Raw genomic sequence first — 21,952 nt, forward strand, 5'->3', positions numbered from 1 at the left:
GATGCAGTTGACCCCAGGTGACCCCTAGTTATTCCACTAAGAAGGAGGAAAGTGAGGAGTGGGCCTACTCCCCAGTGAGCAGGCATCAACATGGCCTGTCATTTTAGATTAAATCCAACTTCTCCCCTAACCGGAGGACTCCTGAGGATTCGAGTGCCAGCATGCCCAAGACACCTGGTTTAGTTTTTACAGGTCCTCTGACAAAACTCCCCAGACACAGCAAAGCATGCTGGACCTTATATGTTCTTTAATAATTGATAAATCAGTAATAATAAAATGGGAAAAAAAAAATTTTGAATGCTTTTTAATATCTAATGTTCCTGTGTTTACTGTATATTCAGTATAGTCCAATACAGTATAAACAGTTGCACATTAATTGTACAGTAAATTAACTCTACATAATATGGTTGTTTTATAAAATGTTAATATTGAACATGAAATCTGTTTAACTTTAGAAAGAAATAATGCAAAATTCATTTTTTTTTTCTTTCTGAATTAATTGCAGACTATTTTTTTCCTGAAGCAATGGTTGACTTTATGGAAGTAAGGAGGTAGTCCTACTGTATTTTAGGGATAGCTGAAGCTCCCCCTTACCTCTCACAGGAAAGCATCTGAGGTGATCAATTCTTATGGTTTTGAAAATCCCAGGGGTGAACATGATTTGTTCACCAGCTAATTTCGTTACAGGCAAACTTCTATAAATAAAAAAATAGGGCCAGAGAGCTTCGAGGGATAAATATACAGGTCAAATTGTATTCTGAATTTTCCATGGAAGAAGAAATAGGGTTTACAAAAATAGAAGCAGGCTGAAACTGTTCATAAAAGCTCTACAGGCATCACTTGATTATTAAACTGCATTACAAATGCTTACATAGAATTTTTAGAGACTTGTTCAAATAGTGTATTTTATCCAGTTTATTAATTTAGATATGTATGATTGACGTATCAATGTGAATCAAAAATATTGATACACATGATTAAGACTAATGTTAGCTCAAATAAATATTTAGGGCTTGCTTAAATAACGTCTGATGTCTAGAATGTGTAGCAACAAAAAAAAAGAGCTCCTTGTTAATATTATTTTGAAACCACTGACAATACAGTATAACATCATGAATAAAGATTATAATCTGAAATATATTATTTTTATGTAAATTTCAGAATAAAATAATAGAAACATAATAATAACATTGTATGAATTCACTGTAGTTATCTAAGAAGATTACAGTTTTATCTGTTTCTCTGACTGTCTGTGTGGCTAAGTGTTTTATCAACAGCCAGTGAGTCAGAAAAGGATTAACTCCATGGCTGGTTGACTAGAAGGAATCTGCCTGTAAGTTAGTAGAGGTTTTTTCCACAATGCATTCAGCAGGAAAAAATAGCAGAACTCTATACCAGGGCCTGTTGTTGACAAGTTTATGAGACGGAGTGAAGGGTGGCTTACAAACACACTGATAAAAACACTGAGGGCTGGCAAAGGTAATGAAACTCCACTAGTATGGATGTCCTTCCATTCTTACTTTTTCATGACAAAGACAGACGTTCACAGTACTGTGTTTTTTAAATGTGGATCCTAGTTGTGTTTTTTACATGCTGGATATGTAATATGTATGTGTTTACAGGATAGCCTTTCTTTTTGATGGACACACCTGGAAACTGCTGTACCCCAATAAGCTCATAATTAAGAAAAAATAGTGTGGTCATGTAAACATATGTATGTGCAAATGTGAGCTTGTGTGCTGGGAGAGGTGTGCGAGTAACGGCTGATACACTACATGGAGGAATCAAAGTTTCTGCTGAAATATGATATGTGAGAGGATAGTTTGACATCTGCTGAAATAATGACTGGGTTCCAAAGAAATATGTTTTTTTCCTGATAGATTTACAGTTATGGGTGTTTGTCTCTCTCATGTTGAACTACCTTCTGTGCTGTTTGCAATCTATAATTTTCAGCATTTACAAAGCTCAGTGTATGTTAATCATTCTGTAGCAGCAAATGCAAGCTTTGCCTAGTTTAGTCAAATCATTTTACAACCAAGGCACTTTAGACTTGAAAAAGTATATGATGGATAATATAATCCATACAAGGCCTTAATCCAGGATAAAGAATTGGATTGGGGAGCAGAGGTGGGCAAGTTTCATTTCAGAAATTGAGATGAACCTAAATAAAGCAAATAAGGAAATAAATGTACAGTTAAGCTAGGTTTGTGTGAATGATGCATGTGCATTTCTAACTTTCTAATCTAAAATAAGCCAAAACAAAACAGTTTTTGAAATGTTTAAATTCAGAAACTGATCACGGCTCTAGTGAGAGCCTTAGTTAATGTGCTGTAGTCTGGTATATTGGTGTTGTAACGGATACGGACTGGAATCCGTGTCAGATCTTGTAGAAGACCCTATGCGATGCGGTAAGAGCTGGAGAAAACAGGAGGCGTGGTAAAAAGGAACACACAGGGGTTTAATAGTGCACAAAATAATAGTGACAGTCCGTGAGACAGTGTACGGGGAAGACAAAAGGGCATCCAAATCCAAACGGGTCCAAGGGCAGGTCAAAGCACGGTCCGAAAGTCCATCAACTAGAAATCCATCCTGGGATGCGACAAAGTTAAAATCCCCGGGAAGGGGGAGCACACGGACAAACGAAACATGGAGGTCCAAGGGTGACGGGGCGAGATCCTCCAGATCCCGGGCTCAGGAAACGGGAGGTGTCGGGGATGAGGCCTATGCCCTCAGGAAACGGACGTAGGGTTTCATGGTGCTAGGCGAGCCTCGCGACATCTTACCCTAATGATGAGCCCCGAGGACTGGAGAAGCTGGTCTTTAAATAATAACACTAAAAGGGTACACCTGGAGAGCTAAATGACACGAACAATAATGAGAGCAGTGGAGCGCCCTCTAGGGAGGGATGTCGGGCGTGACAGGTGTTAGGTCTTGGCTTTTAAATGCTTTTCAAGAGATATGTCCTCTAATTTGTCATTCATGAGGTTTAATCACTTTTTCCATCTTCCTGTGGCCACTAATGCTTTATTATTTTTGACTGTGAACTTCTGACTGATCTTGCACGGCTGCTTCCTGCAAAGGGTCAAAGGGCATCTATTTATCTTTCACCTTTCGCTGACTTCATCCCCGTCACTAACCAACTACTGTCTCATAGATATTTTTTGTATCGTTTTTACCACACTTTGAATATGTTAAGTTCTGTTTTGTCATGTACTGTGTGCGTTATTCTATTTTTTATATTGCAACAGCTGTCTGTGAGAGTGCCCATTACAGTGCTGCCTAGGACTAAATGACACTCATCACTGTACTTATCAGGACTCCTCTGTAAAAAGTAACAGAAATGTGACTATCTGTTATTGCAGCATCATTATAGCTGTTGAACTATGCAATAAGCACGATACAGTACTTTGCTATTAACATATTGGTGAATCAAGATTGCCTTAACCAGTAAATATTCTTAGGTTTGTCTGAACTGTGTCATAAGCTGAAACTGACAATGATTCCCCAAAGGTAATGAACAATTGGCCAGGTGCCACAGGGTTGGTCAGAACTGGAGTGAGACAGACTTTAGTCCAAACATTACTCCAAATATGAATGTAAAAGAATTGCCTGTAGTTGTTGTTTTGTTAGAAAATTGTAAGGACATTTAAAAAAAAACACAGCAACACGAGATGAAGTTTAATGTTATATTTATCAGAGCCCCACTATTAACTGTTCAAACTTTCTACAATTACTCTACATAGGGATTCGTAAGGCAACATAGAAATATAAGACCTATACAGCAAGATAACAGAATATTTTACTTAATGCTTTATATACTCTACATTAATTTAGAAAATCGCCAGAATCCAAATTGCTATAAAGACATCCGAAGACTTATTTTAGATTAATTTATTTAGATATAGGTTATCCTATACTCAAGTCTGATACGCTACATATCTGTTCTGTAGAGAATGAGAGTAAGAATTTGCAAACTGAGTATCAGCATTACTGCAATATTACATGGTGCCTTTATGAGGTAATTCATCCAGCAGTGGTCCATCTTATAAATAACATGTAACTGAATACCACAGTCCTAATAAGGAAATGGAACAGGTCACTACAGATCAAAAAAGTATTATTTCTAATAAAGAATCAACCATGGCACAGTAAAAGACCACTACAGTAAAATAAACAGGAAAAAGAATTCCCCAGGTAATCAGAAATATCAAGACCAAGGATTAACATGCAGTTTGAAAATGAGTTTGTTTGGGTTCATAGTAGCTTTGTGATCCAAAGATCTTATCCATCCATTTCTTGAAGGCATCAGTTTGTCACTGATGTAAAAGCAGAGCATATTTGTTCTGCTGTCTTTGTTAAATTTCACTCTCATCTTTCTTAAGGTCCTCTTTAATTCTATTGCTGCAACTTCTTACTTCTGAGGTACTGTACTTTGGTGTGTGGCCAATGATATATAATTAACATCATACATCAGGTGGGTAGCTGCGTCAGCATGCGTAGGCTGCAAAGGAACAAGTAATAGGTTTATTCCATGCTGAAAAAAAGAAGAAAGAGAACACAACGTTTCGGCCGTGGAGCCTTCTTCAGGTGTGAGAGAGACAGGGCAGTAGGCAAAGGTAAAGTAGCGGGAGAACAAAGGTTGGGAGGGAGGAGGAGTGAGAGGCGGGAGCAGGGGACAGAAAGAGAGGCCAATCAAGAGGTGTGAAGTCAGAATGGGTGCAGAGAGGTGTGAAATGAAACTTCCAATGAATGGAGAAAATTTAAAAGAACAGTAATCTGTCGTTAAGGGAAGGGAGAATGTGTGATCCTAACTGCAGAATAACTTTAGTTTCGGTGGTCTTTCTGATGTATGAGTTCGGAAAACCGTCTTTGAGAACACAGACGGAGAGATTAGAGTGGTCGTGGCCATCAGAGGTGAAATGAGAAACAATGGGCTTGGAGAGATCTTTAATCTTCACAGCCCTGACGTGTTCTCTGAAGCGGTCTCCGAGTCTCCTTCCTGTTTCTCCAATGTAGATGACTGGGCATTTACTGCAAGAGATACAGTAAATAAGGTTGCTGGAGGTACAAGATGCTGTCTGGGTGATCCGGAATTGTCCTGAGGGGCCTTGAATGAGTGTGGTGGTGGCTGTGTACTTGCAGGTCACAGGTCACATGATGTGTATAATACAATGACGTATAATGTCTGCTGTGAATTACCCAGGTGTAGGTGATATACAGTATATATCTATATACAGTATGTATATATGTAAAAGGAGTTTTTTGGATCCTTTGGGTTAAAAATGCCATATAAATACAAGAAATCATTATTATTTGTGTTAAATCACTGTGCTCCTGTATTCTTTCTGTGGCTATTCAAGATTGATATCAGGCTTGTTTAAATAGACCTGTTTCGGATTACTCTACAGCGGCACTACAATGGCACTGCATTGGAACAAAATCATTGGACTAACATGAATTCAAGCAGCTCTATTGACACTTAGTCAATAAATGACTGCAATGTGATTAGATCTAGTTTACTGTTGTTGTATCATGGAAACATCAGAGCTGCAAGAATCAGGGAAATGGAAAATGCCTCCTGTGTCACCGTTTTCCTATAATAGAACCCACGTGTCTAAGAACAATATTGCACATTCTGGTAAAATTAATCCACAGAGATCATAGAAATTACAGGAGACTTTTCTGACATAACATTATCTGGAAAGCATCACATCAACCTCCCAATAAATAGAACATGAAACACTGATACAGGTGAAAATAGTGCAGGACAAAGAATGCATGTTTTCTTTGATTGCAATCTGTCTAAAAATAATACACTTTCTTTGATTTATACAAATTAATTGTTTAATTATTTGTGAAAAAGTTTAATCCATTCTATGATTTGTGCAAAACAGTAAAATAATACAGCAAGAAATTAGAAAGAAAATTGTAGAAATGTCTTTTTTCTGTTCTCGTTAATTTATCTTTTGCAGATTAGGCTAAAACCATAAATCAGGTCTAATCTGAGATATTTGTCAACCTCAACCGTGACTGTTATTTTTTCATTCTGATTGTGTTTTTAGAGCCCCTGTATGCATGTGAGTGTCCCATCCAGGGTGCAGTCTCACCTTGTACTCCCTGCCCATGACCCTCTGAGGATAAAGCAGGTATGTACAGTATGCAATAGTAGGATGTATATGATAAAAGAAGAGATTATATATAGTAGCTGGCTCTAGGGGGGAGAGAAAACGTATGTTTGATTTCTATTCACACTCTTGCAGGCTATGTATATTTTTGTGTCTGTGCTAAGGAAGATTTAAGAGCAGATACTCTATGGTTTAGAGCAGTGTTATGCACCCCCACAGCCCCCAAGATAAATTAAAACCTTACATTATTGCTGATACACTGTATACACCATATAGTGGAAAGAAAAACAGATGTATTTATTAATGGATTTCTGCCATATTTGTAGATTGCACTTCCCAACATAAAATGGAACATATAATTTTTTTCTTTTATCTGTAAGGAGGTCACCTTGTTTATTTTGGGGTATAATCATAATAAATCAGTACGTAAAAATGTCTTGGAGGTGATTATCTGCAAAGTAAGAACAGGTCTTCAGTCACCTAGACACACTGTGTGTTGTAGAACACCACCCCTGGATGCCAATTAAACAGTACAGATGTTGAAAATGGAACCTTGTTATATGGACTGACACTGGAATACCATGATGTGAGGTGAGTGTTTTCTAGGCCATGTTTAAATCAAAATCCCAGCCCACCTGCCAACAGGAAATTCCAGTTATGTTTCTTGATGGCAACTTTCTGTTTGAAAGCTCTGCTCTGCTTGGCTCATTAAAGCCATCATTAAGTATTAGTTTTGCAATTTTCAATTACAGAAAGGATTAAAGTTTAAGTTTTACCTGAGATTTAGTCAAATAATTCTTCTTTAGTTACTGCTTGCTTTTGTTTGAATTTTCTATTATTTGTTTTTTGGTATGGAACAAATGGTTCTTTCTACCTAGATCCTTGGAACAGCCATTAAAGAAGTTTGGTTTCATGAAGGGTTCTCAGACTCTGGACATGTTCATGACCTGATGTAATCATTTTTGGAAGACAGATTGAAATTCCTCAACATCACATTATTCACATGGGTACAGGAGTTATTGTCCCAATCAGAGGTTATCGTCTGAACCCCTCCCCAAGCAACTTAAAAGAGGTGCTTTGTAAAGGAAATGGCACCCCAGCTGTCACATTAAAGTAAAATATACCCTAGTATTTTTTGGCTATCCACTGGTATTCAGTTGCATGAATTATTAGGATTAACTTTCGGTTTTACACAATCTTTATATCTTATATGTGGACCCGTAGACTCCTAGGACAGGAAAATGAAAAGCAGATCTGACTTTATATAGCAGGGTTGAGACTAATTAACCCTTATTTCACTCAAATGGGCTTGAATTCTACATACTGTATATAAATTCTTTTATTTAAAAAAAAACATTGTTAAGCTTCCCTCCTTTGTATCCTACAATACAATTTGATTATTTTGTATAGCTTTCTCGTGTTTGTTTAATTTGGATATGTTCTGAAACAGTTTATGAAGGAGGACACACATGCACAATCTCATTACAATTTAATTTAATTGTTAGTGTGTAAAATAACTTTTGCACAAACAGATTTGTCTCAACAAAGGCCTTTTATCACCCAACAATTAATAAATTGTGTAGAAACATACCATGCCAGAAATACATTCTAATGAGATCAATTCCCAATTAAATAATGTACAGGCGAAGTGAATTAATGGTACTTCTGCTTTACACATGCAAATATCCAATAAAATAAATATTGCTCAAAAGAATATTACTATTGTACTAATGATAGTCTCTACTAAACTGATTTTTCAAAGAGGGTATAAAAGTGTTTGCTTCATACAAATTATTTAAAGTTTGTAAATAATTTTGTACCATTGACTAGATCAGCTGTTAGCCAAATGCCTGTCCAGAATGAACACTATGCCCAACTTATCTTCATTCTTTGAATGATTAATACAATTAACACTTCTGTTTGTGTACTCCTAGATCTCTATTCATTTGTTTCACCAGGTACAGTACATGAAGGTCTGAGGCTGACCTTGGACAGTAAGAGAAGTCATACGGTATGTGCCTGGATGTTATTCTTGCTATGTTGATGATGACTATGAAATACAAGCTTTCCTTTCTTGATGGCTCCTTTATAAGACCATGCAAAATAAATCAAACAAATTTACAGTTTGTGCTGATTTATTGCACATCTGGACTGAGGCCCATCAACAATGTGTGAATGGAGAGTAAGTCTGAAGAATGGATGGTATACTATGTGACTCAGGGCAGCACAGCTGGGTTATATTATGGATTATGAATGGATCATTTCTCAGTGACATTTCATTTTACTAATATAATTTTAATTATATGCTTCAAGACACATAAAGATGCACATGTGTATACAGTTGTATGATGTACTGTACATCTGAAGTTGAAATAATTGTCATTTTAATTGTAACTAAAAAATATTGCAAAAGTCAAATAAATAGAGCTGTTTCAGATAATTAAAAATATAATAACCAAAATTGATCAACTCAAACTGCTCATTGCTAAGTTGGCTCTAGAGACAACTTCTGTGTAAATACATGCCTCTTGTCTTTGGTTCTTAATTTCCAATAATTTGATAATCTTTTACTGTTAAGTGTTTAGTAATTCCTTTGTTTACACTTCCCTCCCCAACTCCCTACAAAATTAACAACTGCTAAAGAAAAGACCATTGATTTGATTTGCAATGAGAAGTACTGACAGAAGTATCTGTGGTACTCCGTTGTAGCCAGAATTTGAGATTTTTCCCTTTATCAATACTGTTGTTTGTATATTACCTCAGTCTGAACAGACATTGTACCTGCAGTTGCCATTGAATAGTGAAAATAGTGAATCTTATATAATTTAAGAAAGCCTTTTACAAATGTAAATATACATTTTTTGTAAATGTCATTGTTATGCATGTCTAGTGTATTTTGCTCAGATTTATCAAATTAGTTTGACTCGCATTTTACTAGCACAATTCAGGTGATGTTTCTTTCTTAAGGGTACAAGAGCAGTGTCTCAACTGGGATGTGAATACATCCATGTTATGAGTCCAGAACCCAAATGTTCACTTTACATATTACATACAGGACTAACTTCATCCATTACTAAAATGCAGCTTCTACTTGGGACATCTCTCCCCCACCACAATAAAATATTTAAGATTTGGGTTGACACCCTCTAGAACTCCAGAAACTGCTTTGCATGAAAATAAAAAGCAGTACAGTGAACAGAGCTACAGAGCTAGAGTGAACTGTTAAGAGGATTATTTTTTAAGTAAAATTCTGCTTGGTAGCATTTACTGTACCAGTTAAAACAACTGATAAGGTCATTTATGTCACTCTTCCAGCCTGATTACCCAGCTACAGTACCTCATCCAACAGAGGGGTGCCAGTACAACAGATTTAATATAACTCATTAAAATAGCTATTTTGGATTATTATAGATTGTAACTATTTAGCAAAGAAGTTTTCCCACATTTCTAAAATATAACCATTTCAGAGTTTTTTTTACAGAAAAAAAATAGAACAAAGTAACATAAACATCTATCCCTAAAATAGCAGCTGGTGCTACATGTGATTAAATTTAAAACACTCTATACAGTATGTTTGTTAGATTTTTTTCTTTAATGCTCCTATTTAAGAAAGATAATTTATCACTATTGTTGATATGGGACACTGTATGGAGCTTCCATCATGCAGAAACACAAAATGGATGGAGGCAAGCTTTGATTCTGATGGCTACTGTGCAACTTTACAGATGTCACGAACAAGCATTTGATAATTACTTTCATGGTCATTAGAGTGGTAGTGCTGCTTAAATATGATTTTAGCTCAGAGCTGCATGAAAGCAAACTAATTTTACAGACAAAAACAACAACAAAAAAAGAATGAATAAGGAGATTGATTAATTCATTAATGAACCCTAAGAAGTTTGAGAAGCTCTCTAAGAAAACCACCTTGTGTTATTTTCCTGGATAAATAGTATGCTTAACATTTTACACATCTGCTACTATACATGAGAGTACAAATTTTATCCTTAGGCTCCAGGATGCAAATTTACAAATGTTTACCATTCCAGTGTAAACTTCCTGACAACATATTATGTTAACAACATATAGTTAAAGCAACTACCTTAACTTCACAGTAGTAGTTGCACAGTTACAGAAGATCATTTGGCAAGATTACCAAATGCATAAAGTTGCTTCTATTGGAGAAAAAAATATTTGAACCTGAAATACCACAAAAAATGGTTTAAAACTAATTTCATCTTTAGTTTTATTCTAAATAGAGAAATGAAGAAAGAATACATAGATTGCAAAAAGCATAGAATAGAGACTCAAGTGCCTGTTTTAAGCTTTATGTTAATGATTGGCTGAACTAACCCTCATGTTTTGCATTCATTGCCAGACTTGATGGGTAGAAAAATGACAATTAGCAGGAGTGGAAAATAAAAACATGAACTGCAGTGCTTTGTCATTTGATATTGCTGAACTGTATCTTTGGAACAGTCAACAGCAAAAAGCCATAAACATCAGAGACAGCAGACTTGCAGTATAAGTGTGTTTTTGTTATAATATCTATAAAAGGCTTTAAAAGGAGCTGTCCCTGTTGGTTCTCTGTTAAAAACAGTTCCACAGACTTCAGAAGAAATGCTTCCTGCTGTAATGAAATCTGAAGGCTCTGGAAATACTACCTGATTGATTTCCCTGCTAGATTTTTAGTTTATAGATAAAAGCGATGTTTTTTGTCCTGAACATGTTTAGTTTGTTTTCAAACTACTTCACAAAAGATAAAAAATATTTTGTTATAGACTTTCTACTAATGAGGCAGACAAGTTGCTTACTCTTTCTGTTTAGCATGTCTATCCAATTGTAGTGTATATTTAGATGCTGTTCATAGAAGATGTATTTCTTTATCTTTGCTGTGGAGAGCTAATTTGTATGTGAACTCCACCTTATAAATTACCATAACATTTATCCTGAAAAGGGGAGAGAATCTGGCATAAAAGAAACATGCACAGTCAGCGTTTTGTCTGAAGGCATTAATATACAACATTTTTGCTTTCTTTGGTTCTTTCCCCATTGGGGGTTTACTGCGTTTTGCCTTAGTTGAACTGGAGCCCACATTAGCCAAATTGTCAGGTCTTAACACACCAGTCTATTTGCATCCTCAGGACAGGCCACAAGTCTCTCCTTAGCCAGGGTGAGAGTGCACAGAACCATTGACAGGTGACAGGTTAGGTCACATTAACTTAAGAAGAAGAAAAATTTGGACTTAATTTAAACTTTCCCTAGATATCAACTTTCTCCTGTTACAGGCACTCAGAAGGGGAGAATGTATGTAGCCTCTAAGTGACACTGCTTACATTATGAAGAGAAGTTTCCCAAGATGTCTAGGGACCTACTGTACTCCTATGATATATATTCCAATGTGAATATTAAGGATTATTTATATTTAGGAGTTTTTAGGAAAAAAAAATATTCCACAAGCAAAAATGTCCTGCTAAGTGGGTTCTAGTTAAAGTTACATGAGTATTTCTTTTCAATTCATTCAAAGTAAAATAAAAATAAGTTTAGAGGAAAAAATATAAAAAAGACCTAACCAAATGCTTGAATATACCGCACAAAAACATTTTTTTTTGGTCACTACATTATAAAATGGACATTTCTTCCATGGAAAGAGTCTAAAGAACAGCAGACAGTATATGCTCATGTGAAACTGTATCCATGATAACACAAAATGTTTTGCAACATGCAAATAGAACATACAATTGTTATGAAGACATTATATGCCAAGGTTAACATGGGAAAAAAGAATGAACAGAACATATTCCATCTACATAACTGAAAATCTGTTGTCCTGCAGTATCCCAAAGTGCTGGCAGAGGATGTTCTGCTACAGCAGAGTGAAGGTATTGTTATAGGTGATATAGGAGGAGGTTTTCTCAATTGTAGATGTTTTAAGTTTAAAAAGAGCATTCATAAATATCTTTATGAGTAGACTGGAGTATAAATTTGAAAAATCTAAGAGCCAAACTACAAAGTAAAAAGACTCTTTGAGTTACGTTTTACATTGGATGTTAAGAACTGTCAGGAAAAAAAAAAAACTGATGTTTATTTCTTAAAGTCAGAAGAATGGAATAACATCTACTGATTAAAATAAAACGAGAAGTGAAATGAAGTGAAGATCTGTCAGGATTCTAACCATATGACAACTGAAAAAATTCAGATCAAATGTTTCTCTTGCTGGCCTGGTGTTTATGCTCTGCTAACCACAGACAGCAAACTGTATATAGGAATGTGAAGCCACCACCATGGCTGTACATGAAACAATTTACTACATCTCGCCAACTCTTGTGAAATCCCCCGTTAACAAGCACCCATGTCTGCTTCTTATTATCCTTCTTATTATTCATGTCCATCACTGCTTACAAGTGGCAAAAAATTATGTGTTGCAGTCATGCTTCTATGACAGGATTCGTAATGTTGCTGTTCTCTGCTGTCTGGAACACTCACCACCTCAGTGCTGATACATGTGACCAGCATTAAGAAGAATAGTAAACTATTAATTATGCAATCACTATTAAATTGATATAGTGCTTCTTGTGCTCCAGACTTAAGAACACTTACATTCTAACCATAATACTTAATTTAAATAGGTGCCATAGTCTGTCCATTCTTCGTACCAGCTCCTCCAAAGTAAAGCCATTAGGGTATGGCTGAGTTTGCCATAGACAAACAGCTTTTGAAATGTTTATTATCTAAAACTTAAAATGTGGAATCTAATTTTGAAATTATTTCTTAATGTTCAGTTCCTGATTTTGAAAACAGAATGCCATTCCTAAATATTAATGCACTTATTTAGTTATGTAATGCTAATTAGCTGCTGAATAATTCCTTATGAAAACTTAAACAGTAACTCCAGTGTTCCTTGTGCCATAACATTTTTGGAGGCATTAACAAAAAATTAATTTGGAACTATCAAAAATGTGGTGTCATGATCAGGATCCCTCCTTTTAAGAGCGCTCCGACCCTTTAATATCTAAATTAATTATGTGCACCTGCCAACCGTTTTGTGTCCCATTATTTAAACCTGGCCCTCTCGCTATTCCTGGCTGAGTATTGGGAGATGGAGACCCAGAAGCCCATCTACCAGCGGGTCCAGGAGAGACCCGATGGCATAGGCTTTATCACAGGATCCTGACCATCTGAGTCCAGGGTTCAGAGCACCTGGACTTGTCATCCTGGTTTTATTCCCTTCCGGTTTTTAACTTTGTTTGTTTTGTCTTGGTTGGACCCCCCGGTTTTGGACTTTGGACTGCCTGAACTTGTTTGCCATTGCCACGCCCCCCAAGCACCTGATCACCATAGTCACGCCTCCCTGTCTGTCAAACTGTCCTGATCCTCTTTGTCTCCTCCCCTGATGTCCTTCTGCACTTACTTCCGGATTATACCGTCTGCATAGGGTCCTGAACTATGCTTCGCAGGAGCCTGGACTGGCTCTCGTTACATGTGGTAGTTATTGTTATCCAGCTGGCAATTGTGCTACAACGAAGGGTATATTGATGGTGAGTTTTTATCTCAGACACCAGAAACTTTAGGGCATTTATTTTTAAAGCCACTCATTATTGAAGACAACAACAGATGTAACTAATATGCCAGGTCAAACAGCTTCACAAATTTACAGTGTTGGCTGTGTTTATCACATACAGAATCTGAGATGTTCTGGAAAAACAACACAACAACACAAAGGAGACTTTGTGAATGCTCTCTCATTAGGTGTACTGTATAGAGCCTTTAAGAGAGTGAAAACCCGTAAAGCCGCCAGCCCGAATAGTGTCTCCTCTCATGTCCTTAAACTTGTGCAGGCCAGCTATCTCTGTAAAAAAAAAAAATTTAACCTCTCACTGTCAGTCATACCAGAGTGCTTCAAGAAAACCACAATTGTGCCACTGTCCAAGAAATCCAAGGTAACTTGTTTGAACGATTACCACCCAGAGGCACTCACTTCAGTGGTCATGACCTGCCTAGAAAGCCTTGTATTGCCCTATGCAAATTGCACTGTCCCAGACTACCTTGACGCAGTTTGCTTACTGCCCAAATAGGTCAGTTGATGCTGCTATATCTCTAGCAATACATACTGCCCCAGAGCATTTAGACAGATGAAGCACCTATGTTAGGATGCTGTTTATAGATTACAGTTCAGCCTTTAACACAATTGTTCCCACCAAGCTGTTGCCAAAACTCAGAAATCTGGGCTTATGAAACTCTACAACTGGATACTGAATTTCCTGGGCAGACTTCAGGTGGTGAAAACTGGCAACAATATCTCCTCTATAGTGATCCTAAACACTGGAGCTCTCCAAGGCTGCTGTCTCAGTCCTACTGTAGGTTGTATTCCTTGTACACCTACAACTATACAGCCACTTATAGCAGCAACCGCACTATTAAGTTTGCAGATGACACCATCATTTTCATGCTGATCAGCAACAACGATCCACATACAGTACTGAGGTGGAGCATCTTACAAGATGTTCCCTTGACCATAATCTGGCCCTGAATGTCAACAAGACAAAAACTCATTGTGGACTTCAGGAGACCCAGAGTGTCTAAAGCACAGACCACTGGGCTTAAGAACAGCTTCTACCCTACTGCAGTACGCATCTGTAAGATACAGGAGGTCTCAGCAAAGGGGATTGGACCCTATGCAGTGCTTAATACAAGATGTTAGAGCGAGAGATATTAAGCAGAGAGCGGAAGCTGGGTTTACTTAGCCAAGTCACATAGCCAATATTTGTGGTCAAGAGGAAACGTGGGGCTAGTAGCCGGGATTTCTCAAGATGAAGCGTTTGTCAGGCAAAGAAGGTTAGCAAAGGGAACTGTGAGGATTAACTCAATAGTGAGCGAGGAGGAGTAGGTGAGGAGCCCTCAAGCCCTTAATGGGTTGCCTGGAGGTGTGGTGCAGGGCCAGGGATGTGGTTGGGTAATTAGGATGTGTGTCTGTGTTTGTGGGAAGTAGCAGGGGATTTTGTGCATTTGCGTTAAGCAGCAGAGGCCTGTATAAGATTAGTGGAGGCCGTGACAGCATCCTTAACAGCTAACTTCAATACCTCTGACTTAATCACTTTGACTGATCATCTGCACCACAGTATGTCATTTTTGCAGATCTTATCTACTAGTAATAATAATAATTTATTATTATTAATAAATACCACCACACTCATTCAAGGCCCCTCAGGACAATTCCGGATCACACAGACAGCATCTTGCACCGCCAGCAACCTTATTTACTGTATCTCTTGCAGTATTTGCCCAGCCATCTACATTGGAGAAACAGGAAGGAGACTCGGAGACCGCTTCAGAGAACACGTCAGGGCTGTGAAGATTAAAGATCTCTCCAAGCCCATTGTTTCTCATTTCACCTCTGACGGCCACGACCACTCTAATCTCTCTGTCTGTGTTCTAAAAGAAGGTTTTCCGAACTCATACATCAGAAAGACCACCGAAACTAAAATTATTCTGCAGCTAGGATCACACATTCTCCCTTCCCTTAACGAAAGTCTCCTGTTCTTTTAAATTTTCTCCATTCATTGGAAGTTTCATTTCACACCTCTCTGCACCCATTCTGACTTCACACCTCTTGATTGGCCCTCCCAACCTTTGTTCTCCCGCTACTTTACCTTTGCCTACTGCCCTGTCTCTCTCACACCTGAAGAAGGCTCCACGGCCGAAACGTGGTGCTATCTTTCTTCTTTTTTTCAGCATGGAATAAACCTATTACTTGTTCCTTTGCATAATAATAATTTTTCACTTTTCACTTCAGACCTAATTTTGTGCGCCTGCCCCTTGTTCCAGCCTCCTTCCCGTCCCCCTTAAAAGCCAGACACTCAGTCAGTTCCAGGCTTTGCATCTGATTCCCATATCATGCTAGCCCAGGTCCTGATGCGTCTGGCTCCGTCATGTTTTAAGTCTCTGTTCCTGTTCCCCCTGCCAGTTCTGACCCGGTTCCTGGTTTTAATGCGTCTGTTCCTGATGGACCGCCTGGCTTTGGACTTTGCCCGTTTTTTGGATTCCCCTTCTGGATTACTTTTGGATTGTTTGCCTTGGCCACACCTCCCCCGTGCACCAGTGCACCATGGACACGCCCCACTGTCCTCATTCCCGTCTCCTGCATGACTTTTTCCCAGTGTTTCCTCACTTTTCCCCGGATTGTGTCATCCGCATAGGGTCCGGAAAGAACACTTAGCTTCAGTGGGTTGCCAGTTGTGAGTTGCAGGGTGATATGGCTGCTGGCAATTGATATTAGTGTTATTGGGGGCTTTTATCACTAAATCCTGGGATATTGGATTCAGGGGATTGTATACAAAATGCATTTCCTAGCATTTACAGTATTTGTATTTTTTTGCTTTCTTTTGTAAAACTACTCCATTTATTATGAATTCTTTGCCACCTGTGAGTCCATTAAATCAACAAACAGACAAATTAATCAGGGCCTCAGCACCTTCTAAAATATGTTAATCATATGTTTGGTGTTAACTAAAAAACATTTACCCATCATTGCTAGAATAAAATGGCATATGAAGAAACAGAAATAGTAGGTAGGTGTGGGATAGCCTCAGCTAAAACATAAGACTCTGATCCAAATGCTTGTCAATTACAATAAACATTGATTCCCAAATTTGTTAAGCCAAGATGAACTTGTCAAAGTACAGCTTTGACCAGAAGCAGGAACATCCTGGGCATATGAAATACAGAACCTTGCAATGGGCTTCGTCAATCAAACACACTACTGGATATCGTTATTCCATCATCTTCTCCAAAACACAAATGGTTTTTACATCACTCCCAAACAATAGGCATGAACTAACTGACATCTCTGATGAATAAGGATTGCTCCCTTAGTTGTGATCTCTTTAACCTTTACTTGATTAAGTCAGAATTTCCCCCATCTTACCTGAAGGTTAAGACCCTCTTAAAAAAACATCTTTAGCTATTAGGTGAAAAAATGTTAAATGCATGACAAATTTGTCCGTTGCTAGAGCACATAGCTCAATGAGCTTTCTTTAGGAGAGTGCCATTCATCCAAACATCAGCCTTCCACTAGGTAAAAGCAGGATGTGGCATATCCTGTTCAAAGAGCTGCATAGTTTGTATGTTTTTCTTGGCATCCATGATGGAGAGCATGCTGGGGTAAAACATGAGCTGAAATTAACAAACTTCCTTATCCCTTTCATATTATTTTTTTTCATCCAGACTAGCCCAACTTCAAATATCTGTACCCAGCATTAGAGATACGTAGTAGAAAAACATTTATTACAATAATGTTTATAATCTGTTATAATTTGTTACTTGGTTTAGAAAATAAGAAAACATAATGTGTTTATATCTGTGCTTTTTTTGCTCACAGTTCTGTAGAATAATCTATGCAGAAAAATGGAAAGAAATAAGCCTGTGGCAAAATATTATCCTGACAATGATGATATAGTACAGTTTCTCTAATGTCACTATGTATTTCACAGAGTAATGTATATTAAAACATTTACTTCATTAAGAATATGATCTAAAACTTTGCAGTGTTTTAGTCAAATAACATGGTCTAAATCTGTAGTGTGTTTGATGTGACATAGCTTTGGAACAAGTAAGTTCCCTGCAGTTACATTTAAAAGTCTAGAAAATGAATGCTTTTTGACAAGCCACTTGTAAGAAAAGGACTGCACAGCAAAGAACTTGAACATACAGTGTAGATGCAGTGTACTCTTCTCCCTCAGGATCAGCAGCACAGAGGTTCAGATTTCTTCCCTTTAGTGATATGACTTGGCAAAAGTACTTTAACAATTACCCACTCTACAGACAAAAGTGCTTCCTTGTGGCAGTTTTCATGTATTTTTTCCATTTATTTCCTCAAAGATCTGCAGAATGAGGCTTGAAATAAATCCTAGACTCAATTACATTCATTCTTTACAATATTGTAATGGCATCAATTATAATGACATCAATTACTTCATCTACCAAACAGAAAAAGTAAAATGTTCCCCTTAAGAAGTGGAAGTCCTGAGGAGGAATTATCAAAAGAAAATAATTAATGATAAAAACATTTTCAAGGAGCGTACCTACACTAACACCCAGCACCAATCAAAATTGAATAAGTAGTTTTGGAACTTCCTTTTCCCTTTTATGAATTTTACATTTTGTACGTATAGGACAAACTAAGAGAGGATTACAGTTCACTATGTACCACATACAGTAAGATAACAGCAGATGGACATATCCACATTATTATCTTCACTTCTGTTGAAACAAAGCTGATAAAACACAAGTATTGTTACAACAGCGATTTAAAAATAAAATATAGTCATGAAAAAGCTGTTAAACACCTTACTGTTTCTGATGAAAAGCATTGGTGTGAATTGTCTCAAATTGTTAAGTAAAAACTCTTTTGGCATTTCTGCATAAGTCTAGAAGCACATTAATTATATCTATAGTATATGCAATATTTCACTTAATAGAATACATAGAAAAAAAGAAAGAGAGTGCTGGTAATGACTAACAGCTTCAGAACAGCTTATGGCCATTCCAAGAATGTTTATTTAAATGGATGAGCCAAAAACGACCAGCTGGTTTGAATTCCAAACAATACGGGAGATTCAGTGTACATGTGTTATGAATTTGAAAACCTCCCCAAAAGATCCAGTTATCGGCCAGTTATATCAGCCCCTTTTGGTTGCCCTGGTTGATTTCTTGGGTACCACATGCTCTCAGCTAATCAGCACACTTTCCTGTGAAATAATCAGATTCTCAGAGAACCATTATCTTCCACACCGTCCAGGTGGATAACATTACATGAGAATGTGTATACAGCATATGGATTAGTCACTGGGCAAAGCCTGTGCTGTAAAGACTACAGTCAGAAAAGTGCTGTGCGTCAAAGAAACAGAGATTAAGTTAACATCTGTCAGGATTAGCCCCATCTACATTTTCACTGTCCCTGCACACATCTTCAAAACAACAAGAGGGATAAAGATAGACTGCCAAGCTTCATCTTTTGCAGAAGATCATATGCTGGTTTAGAGCATGGTAATCATTTGCTTGCATCCAAGACTTCTAGAGTAGCCCAACATCATTACATGATGTCAGTATAGCATTATCCTAACTCTAAAACACAGTGTAATACAAATAAAAATCTGAACATTAACATTTAACTGGTGCATACAAACTGCAGGAGGAGCAGGTGCATGGAATACCAACTTGCTTGTTAAGAAAGTGAAAAGATGAAAGATGGTGAGTATGTGGACCCAAAATTGCCATTCCAGCATAAGCAGAAAAGCAGTATCTTATTTAATAGATTGAGTCAGCTCTGGGTAGAAGGGCTAATAATCAGACAACCTTTCACCTTTACTCTCCTGATACTCTCGATGATACACCTTTACTTTCCTGGTAACAGCCCTTTAATGTACTCATGCATTATAGAACTTCTCTTTATTTGGAATTTGGAACTTTCTTTGGGGACATCCACTGATCTTCAGTTGTACTATGTCACGTGTTTTTGAAATGACCTTACAATGTTCACTAGTTTCACGTGAGATGTTAAAGATATCAATAGAATGTATGGAGTTTTTCTTTCCTCAATGTTCCCTGGGTTAGGTGTCTAATTTCAACCCCAAATTTAAACTAGGTTAAAAATAGGTGAATTAGCTCTTCACCACATAAAAATAGGAAATATCTGCAGAAGCATGCATATGTTTTGAATTTATTATTAAGGTTTCACATCTCTTTCCGTTACGGTTTTCAGAAACTGGGCTAATAATACCTTTAACATTTAAATTACATTATGAAATCAGTGATTTTGGAGCTGGCAGGCTGACTGGAAAGTATCAGCACCTTTGGCTTTTGTCATTGGAAAAGCTTCAAAGGCTAATCCCGGTGCCTGTGATTGGGAGACTTCTATTTGGAGGAAAGAAAAGAGGACAGAAGGATTTAAAAGAAATCTCACATATCACATATCAGATGGCTGTTATGGCTCTTAGAAACAAGAGTCTGTTGACATGAAAGCCCACCACAAAGTACAGAACAGGTCCACTGATTCATAATGGCATAGGGATTTTATTTGAAAATAGGGACAATCTGAGTTGTGTATTCCAAAACTTCCAGTTTTTTTGCATGATGTAATGTTGAACTTGGCAGCAAAACTTGTACAGGAGAGAAATGTTAAGGTCATTCCTGGCTACAGTATATACACATTTGTAACACAGGAGCGATTGGTGGATGATGGGTAACACCAAATGTGTTGAAATAATGGGGTGTGGTATCTGGAAGTTGCCATTTTCAAAAACTGAACATATACTGTAATGTATATTATAATATGTATGCATGGCATAGTCCTACAAAGAGTATTTGAAACCCTTAAAAGTTTTTTTTTTTCATGTTTGACAAGGTGCTCCATTGGTTCTTGCAGATAAATAAAAAGTGCTGTGCATGAAATCCAGATAGAGCTGGCATTGGTCTGTGTATTCTAGTCAACTAGCCATGGAGAAGCCCCCACTGGCACCAACCACCACTGGCACCCTCAAGGTATATCTCAGCTAATGAGAACTGCCTATGGAATGTTCTTGGGGACTCAGGTGTGCTAACTTCCACTTCTCTTGTCCACCTTCTTTTTTTCTGGCATATTTGATGTTTGGTCAAACATTTCTGACCACAATTGTTAAACTACAAATACAATTTTTTTGCCATTAATACTGCTGATATGGTTCCTGGTGATTTGTAGCATGCAATATTATATTTACAGGAATTAGTACAAGTACCTTATTAAAATTAGATGAAAAAATAGGAACCAGCTCATAGACAAAGTGGGCAGCTGAGTTAAATCTTTTGGTTTAATGCTTTCTCTTGTATTTAAGTGATAATGCAACCTACTGTGCTCCAGCCAAAAGGCTTTTATGCTTCTTTTTTTTTAGGAAATTAAGGGGTAATGCAGAGAAAAGCAATGTATAGTGTCAAAATGTGACAAGACAGGATAATCTGGGTTTACATCACAACTTTTAAATAGGTGCTATCTGGGCACTATCAAAGCAGGCAGTTGTTTGTGTTTGACAAAAGCTGGCACACTGGCTGAAGAGGGAGCTGCTGTTGTACTTCAAATACTGACATGAAAGACCCGTTCTTTCTCCTCTGAGCCCTATTGGCCTGGGAAGGCAGAAAGACACAGCAAACCCTCAACAACAAGTTATAACATTCACTCTCCAACACGCACACCAGTAAAGTAAACATGCCTCTCACTGAAAAGCAGATAATAATTTAAACAGAGTGGTTATTACAATATCAAAGCTGATCCCAGAACTACTTTGAAGTGAAACAAAACTGCTTTTGTCAGCGATTTTCCCCCATATACTGTTTTCTTAGCATTTGCTTTCAACTAATCTACATCAGCTTTCGATCACTTTCTCTTTCCTTGTTTGGTGGAATAATATAAAACATACTAATACAGTAAAAGAATAATAGAATACACAGTATATATTTGAGCAAACTTGTTTGTCTTGGACTACTGCTTTGGATTCTTTTCGAAAACATTACAAATACATATCAAAAACTTGGTATTGCGGCATAAAGATGATTAAGCTAGAGCTTGTTGGATATACCTGTGGGAAATCTTAGAAAGTCAGGTGCCATCTTATGGTGTAGAAAAAACACTAACAAGGGATATATACAGTACTGGGTCAGAATGAGGAGGAGGGAAAGTAAGTAAAAGGTGGTTGTCCTTCAGAAAAAAAAGAACTGTTAGGGCCAAATTAGGATTTTACAATGTGAAAATACAATGACACACCCAGGGTTTTCAAAATGACATAGATCTCATAGACCTTGCT

General features: G+C 37.3%; 1 long non-coding RNA gene across 1 annotated transcript; it reads left to right on the plus strand.

The window, feature by feature from the left end:
- Positions 1–1,393: 1,393 nt before the first annotated feature.
- On the plus strand, positions 1,394–6,716 carry LOC107078413 (uncharacterized). Its single transcript, XR_001479347.2, has 3 exons — positions 1,394–1,479; positions 6,063–6,146; positions 6,628–6,716. It is a non-coding gene; the product is annotated as an uncharacterized lncRNA (long non-coding RNA).
- The last annotated feature ends 15,236 nt before the right edge of the window (positions 6,717–21,952 follow it).

This window comes from Lepisosteus oculatus, chromosome 9 (genome assembly GCF_040954835.1).
Source record: "Lepisosteus oculatus isolate fLepOcu1 chromosome 9, fLepOcu1.hap2, whole genome shotgun sequence".
NCBI classification, from domain to species: domain Eukaryota; kingdom Metazoa; phylum Chordata; class Actinopteri; order Semionotiformes; family Lepisosteidae; genus Lepisosteus; species Lepisosteus oculatus.